This window comes from Maylandia zebra, linkage group LG11 (genome assembly GCF_041146795.1).
Source record: "Maylandia zebra isolate NMK-2024a linkage group LG11, Mzebra_GT3a, whole genome shotgun sequence".
In the NCBI taxonomy this organism is placed as follows: Eukaryota; Metazoa; Chordata; class Actinopteri; order Cichliformes; family Cichlidae; genus Maylandia; species Maylandia zebra.
The window spans coordinates 15,799,805-15,806,910 of record NC_135177.1 but is presented as its reverse complement, the minus strand read 5'-3'; positions in this window follow the sequence as shown (position 1 = coordinate 15,806,910).

Sequence of the window (7,106 nt, the reverse complement as noted above, 5' to 3'; positions counted from 1 at the left end):
AAAAAAAAAAAAAGCCTCTTGACATAAGGCGTCTGTTTAACTTGGAGCAGCTCTCCTGTACAGAAATGTCACAATACAGGAGATCAGTTGCAGCAAATTGTGCTACTTGACTGTGCTTACGTAGGTTTCCATGCTCTGTCCCACATAAGGCAAACGGGACAAGACTATATATATTTTCCTTTTCAGTCTCCGTGTATAAAGAAGAAGAAGAAGAAGAAAGAAATATTCCAGTAGAAACACTTCACAGGCATTATATTTTGATTTCTGACAGAAGCAATCAGAGTTGGCAATCTCTAAAATGAACAGTTACGACCTAAAAATTGAGGTAACGTTGAGGTGCTCTCTGCGGTTTTGAAATAGTCCCTGTTCCATCTAGGTTTCTCTTTCGCTGCTGTTGTACAGTGAGATGCGGAAAATGAAGACAGATGCAATTAGCAGCAATGTTTGGACTCAGTCTTCTGGAGCCGGCGGCACTGTATTTACTTTGAAATCTGATTAGGTCTCCTGTCTGACCAAGTTGACTTCACCTCACACCGAATAACTCTGTACAGATGACTTCAGCACGCCTTGCCTCTGATGGACTCCCTCTATTGCACCTTTGACCTCACCCATATGACTGAGAGGCCCTGAGCGGGAAATTATGGCACATCACAATTAGGCTTGCTCACTGTCTTGCTCTTCTCCCTCTTGCCTTCGATGCCAAAAACAATATTCAGTCTCATGTCAGAGCAGCACTGCACTGGTAATTGACGGTGCTCACACAGCACGGGCCTTAAGATGTATTGCTCCCCTGACACCTTGTGTAGTAGCCTGATTGCTCATTGTGGATTGGAGTATTACCACATGTAGTATATCATGTATTGCTGGATTGGTTTAACATCCAATCATCCTTTCTTGCTAAATCCACATTACTGTGCGTGAGATTACCTCCAGCAGACTTCAACTCAGTCTGCAGGTGATTTCTACAAACTCTTGACAGTTCCATCTATTCACTTCCAAATGAGCATGTAGCTCCGCTCCTCCTGAAATGTGTAATAATAATAATGAAAGAAGTCATATTGGAAGACTTTATATTTGAGTTTAAGCTTACATAACCCTCGGGCAGTCTTATTAAAGAGAATGTTTGATCTCTAAGAGAGCATTTGGCAGTGGCATGACAATTTTGACACCTCCGAGCCAAATATTGAAATGTCTTCTCAGTCCAATCCAAAAATCACATCATCTTCACTCTAAGTCTCGGCAGCTGGTGGAGCTCATCCATTCCAGCAGCATTTTCTTTTCTTTTTTTGTGTGTGTGGGTAGAATTTGAAATATAAAGCACTTCTACAACTTCCCAGGGGGTATGAGTTGAGGTTTGCCAATCATGGAAGGCACGGGTATTGTTCACCAGTATTACTTTCTTTCCATGGCTGCAAGAGAATTTTTTTTGTCTAGTGCACAAATACACACGATAGCAGTTATTACAGAATTTCAAATCCACGGAAAAAAAAAAAGAAATTCAAATCGCCCAAGTGCAGCACATGCCTGTAACTTTACAACATAATCTGGAGTTATCAGATTTCCCTTTTTTCTCTTTCTGGTAAGAATAATCATGGCCGCAAATTTGGAGATAGTGCCGCATTCTCTCTAATGTCATGTTTTCAAAGAAAATTACAGAGAGGAAAAGTGAAGCTGTGCATAACAAAAGGAGCAAACATGGAAACAGTGCTTGTTGAGGAAGGATTACACGGGTCAAAAACTGATCAGCTCCCTTGTGTATCCTCTGTGTTATTGCTGATGTGTTTTGAAAACAAATCAAGGTGACTTGTGCAGTTGCACAGATGTTCTGCCCGGTGCCACTGGGTGCACACTGGGAGTTTGTATCGTTTTCTGGCCCATGGGCCTGGTCGATAACCTTCATCTCGTTGCCATAGAGTGTGACGGTGCTGAAGTCAGCACTGGGCCCTGAATCAGGAGTGTGGGCTGCTGATTTATAACCTGACATGCAAACAGAGCAAGGTGATGCATATCTAAAAAGTTTACAAAAATAATCATTGAAATTCATATGAGATGCCGGAATTCAGATTCAGCTCAGGGATGCTTGGCTTTGCAACCTCCAGCACCGAGTCATTTGTCTTCAGATCTTATTGATTTATATTTTGACAGATATTAGACTGAGGCCAGTGGTGGGTGTCTTTGGCACTGTCATCTCCTCTCCCACTCTTGGATTCATTTGTTGACCAAGAAAGCTTTCAGGGAACCAAAGAGCTGAGGTTTTTCATGGAATATTTGGCCCATCTCTCCAGCGCCCTTTGAGTTTATCCCATTAAGGCCGAAAAGTATTTTCTGCAAGACAAACATGTAGAGTGATAGATAGCACGTGTGCATGCTGAAATGTGTTGCTGTTCCTGACAACATCCCAGTATTGAACCTGGATGTTACGTGTGGTCAAACCCGTCACTGCCTGCAACTGCTTCATCCTACAAAAACACACATGCTTTGATTTACAGAGGCATAAATGGTGGATGACTGTTTATATTTACTCCACATTTTATGGGCTTTGTTTAAAGTTTTGATAATCCTTTGAGCCCAGACCTCTTCATTCACTACCCCTGGTTGTGTACCATTGAGAGCTGACAAGAGAAAATCATTAGTTACTCTGTTGGGTGGGGTGACCGTGAAGCACCTTGGCTTGGAGAAGGCAAAGCTGAAGAAACATTGGCAGGACATAGTTAAGTTAGATAGCAGACCACCATGAAATATATCCACACAGAGGATCGGAATTAAATCTGAGAGACAACTATCACAGTAGGACTGGGTGCAAAAACAATTAACAAGCCTCAACCTCAGAAAAGAAATCCTTTCCATTTGTTAATAACAATGAGGGGAATGACACATTTCTAACTTTGTAATTAGTTTTTGTGACCTTTTTCCTGAAAATAAATAAATAAATTGCACTGTTTTTTAATTTTAAAACCATAAATTGAACAAAGGTGGTGGATGTAGCAAAAATGATAGAAATTAAAACTCATAAATGTAAATTCATATATTTTTTTATTTATCAGAAAGATTAATAAACACACTAAAGGTTAAAAATGATTAGATTTATTTCTTGGTAATTATTTCATGGTTCAGGCTTTATAGATTCAGGCTAATATCTGTTTGGTAAATATGAAGCTACGGCCAACTGCCTGCTAGGTTAGCTCTGGCTGATGATTGGAAAAAACGGAAACGCCTAGCCAACCCAGCCTCTGTGCCAAGGTAATAAAATCTTCCTACTAGAGCTGCTAAAGTCCCACCAATAAACACAACGTATCTTATTTCTTCAGTTCATACAGAGCTCAAGTGTAAAACTCTAGCTTTCATACCGGTTTGTGTTGAATTTTCCTTTTTCCTTGAGCAATGACTTCCGCGAAGTAACTGTGGCTTGATATAATAATTTATGCCAATTACAGTCATTTTCCCCATTTGTAGTTCTCATGTTGAGCTAAATGAAACAAAGATCATTTAAACTAAGCTAAGCTAAGATAGTCAACTCTAATTCCAGCTTAATATTCAGTAGACAGCCATGACGGTGGCTCACACCTCCTGTACACCTCCAGGACACTGGGGCGTGCAGCTCGGATCACAGCTGACCCTTCTCACCCTGGACACAGTCTGTTGGACCTGCTCCCCTCAGGCAGGAGGCTCTGGTCCATTCGGACTAGAACCTCTCACCTTAAGAACAGTTTCTTCCCCTCTGCTGTTGGACTCATGAACAACAACCATAAAACTGTTCCCACCACAAACACATGACCCTACACTGTGTTCTCTGCATCTGTTCCATTTTTGCACTGATCATCACCTGCGTACATGTATACATCAATCTGCTTAGCACTTTTAATTTTTATTTTCATGTTTATTTAAGTGTTTGTCTTACAGCACGTTTCGCACTAAGTGCCGCAGCAATTTCCTAATGTTGTAAACATTTGTGCAATACTTTTGTTAATAGTCAACGGTGCAATAGACTCCATACTTGAAATGTGCAATTTTATTTTTATTCCTATTTATTCTATTTATCCCCTTCGTATAGTTTATTTATCCCACCCGAGGGATTAATAACGTTTTATCTTATCTTATCTTATCTTATCTTAAACCTGCTCAACATTTGGCAATAAAACCCTTTCTGATTGTGATTATGATTCACATCTGATGCCTGTCTCCCTTTTTCAGCACATTTTCATCTATTGTCTCTGGTTGTCTAACTGAGGTTTACTTATCCTATGACTGATGTACATCTGATGTAGATCACACATTATAAGGTGATATTACTTGTGGACATTTGAAAAGAAATGAGTTGAACATAGCTCTGTGTTCACTGTCTTGGGCTGTTTAATGCTCACGGCTATGTATTCTGAGACTTCTGTTTGAAATTAAAAAACAATGGTTGAGGTTATGTTCAACAGAAAAATGATAGCAACTGATCACTGTAAAAGAGAAAATCTTTTTTTTCTTTTATGCCCTATACTATGACCATTCAGAGACTCTCAGGTCTGGGTGGAAGAACCGGTTTAACATATTTTTGCGAGATCGATATGTTATTAGCAAAATAACATTACTGTGGCTTTGGAGAAGAAAACTGAAACAAAGTCAAAAGAGAGGAAAGAGAATTCCCCTTCACATTTCCCAAAATACTACCTCCCAAGTACCTTTTTTTGTGAGGATTGGCTAGTTGAAGCAAAAGAAACCAATCCAACTTGGCCCTTGAATCCCTGTTTAAAATACATCATTTCTACATCATTTAACCTATCCGAGAATGCTTATTGGCTTTGTCTGCCCCAGTGAAGACTTTTTTTTCACCACTGCTTCCTAATTCAATATTGTGTAATAACAAGTATTATGGCCTGCACATAAAATGCAAGTACACAACTCACATTACACTTTAAATGGACAATATATTCCACATATTTATGTTTAATGAAGGAGCAATTACTGGGTTTTGATCATTTTGCAATAAATTAGGTTGGAAGACCATACGGAGGTTTTTTCCTTCACGGTAACTGGATGAAAATTAATAGGGCTGTGAGAAGGCACGCTTCACTTTGTGAAAAAGTGAGCCTGTTCTCGAGGCGATTAAGGTCTTCTTTGAACTCTCCTGTAGACACAGAAAACCACTCTCACATGTCAGAATAATGATGCTATATTGCTTCTGTCATATACTGGTACATTACGTTTAATCGAGTACCTCACATTGAACTTATAGCAGCATTACTATGTAAAGGAAAGCTGAAATAAAAATATTAATTCAAGATCCAAAATTACCCCTGCCCCCTTTATGACCTGTTCTCCCATCTCCTGCACTTTTTGTGTGCAGTCCCTAACATTTTGACAGGAAAAATAAAATATTTACTGGAAGCGTGGTTTCTAAAAAAAGCGTAAGGTCTATTGTTCCTAAAAGTGAAATAGACTTAAGGATTAAACAAAAGATCAGTTCAAACAGCTGAAGAACTCCTGCAAGAAAAAAAAGCGTACAAGCGGAAGTATGTAAAAATATGAATACAGCAATAAAGAAAAGAAAAGAAGCATTGCTGCCTGCTTATATCAGCAAAATCTAGTAAAGAATATTGTAACACAGAAGGTATTTTATTGTGATCTTATAAAGCGAGCTAAGTGGCAGCCAAACTGGCCTCATATTAAATCTATGAATGAGCTAACAGTAACAAATTCCCTAATCATACTTGCCAAACAGACCGAATAATTTTCATGGATACCTTTTTTTTACTGCAACCATTTGTGAGACCAAGCAGACAACAAAAAAGATGTTTGAGGAGAGTCGAAGCTGTGTTTTCTTTTTTCTTTTTCATTTAAAGCGTGCTGCCACTGAGCGAGAGCTGGCTGTGTCAGAAGCACCCAGTAAAACAGAAACTGGCCACGGTGAGTGGTGTCTGTTTATGACTCATTTCTACCTGCAGTCAGGCGGCAGGGAGAAGTGCAAGGGGAAGAGGGAGAGACTGGCGCTAACAAGGGGAGAATTGTGTGGGGATACAAGACAGCGCCGTGTGGTTGTCAGGAAAACAAGGTAGCAGTGAAACCCATTAGAGATGGGCCATTCAGTAGCTGATATTGGCTGTTGTTGACCGGGTATGGTAGACACATGGGCACCTTTATGAGGCAGCTGCTGAAATGAAGGTGGACAAGGGATAGTTTTGATGCACAGTGAAGACATTCTAACCTTTAGGAAAAGGAAAATAATTGGAAAATGATGCGGTTGTTTTCATTAAAATTTAGACGGCAAGCAAGTGGTGGTTAATATGACTTTATTTGCCCTCAAACCGTTCTCGTCCCATAAAGAAGTCATACAGCAGAAATATTGGTGGTGTCTGGAGGAAAGCCCATGTTTTCACATTCAACAATATGTTCACATGGACCCCTCTTTATAAATGAAATGTTTCACTGTACAAACACCACAAGGAAATTATTGGAATTCTGAAAGTATTACAGGTCACAGTCATGTATCCTTCTCAGAAACCAGTGAAGGAAAGACAAAAAAAACCTTGCTCATTTCCACACATAAGCAACAACACAGTAAAAGGGTAAAAATGTATGTAAAACTCATGTCCTATACTCCATGACAAAGAACCATATTGTCATGGAGTAATAAAATGAAGTACTACACTTTAAAAATCATGCACGTTTCTTGGAAATAATGTATTTGCCATTAGGGAACATAGTTGAGAACCATGACTTTACATTTGGGCATTCACCTGACTGACAGACTGAAGGACCGGCAGTATAGTGTACAAGAAGGGATGAGTAGACTATTTCCTAAGGAAGCTCAGAACTTTTAATCTGTGCAGCAAGATGTTGGAGATCTACTACCTGTCAGTAGTAGCAAGTGCCATCTACTTTCCTGTTGTTTGCTATTCATCATCATAAAGCATCAGTGCCTGAGATGCCAGCAGGATCAACAAAATGATTCACAAGGCAGGAACCATCGTTTGCCTGTATGTGGAGGTGTTTGTGTCAGTGAAGGACAACTGCTCTCCATCATGAACAATCCATCACAGCTGCTCCACTCCACACTTCTGAGGCAGCAGAACTTCTTCTCCCTCAGACTGATTCAACCCATAAAGAACGCTTCAGCAATT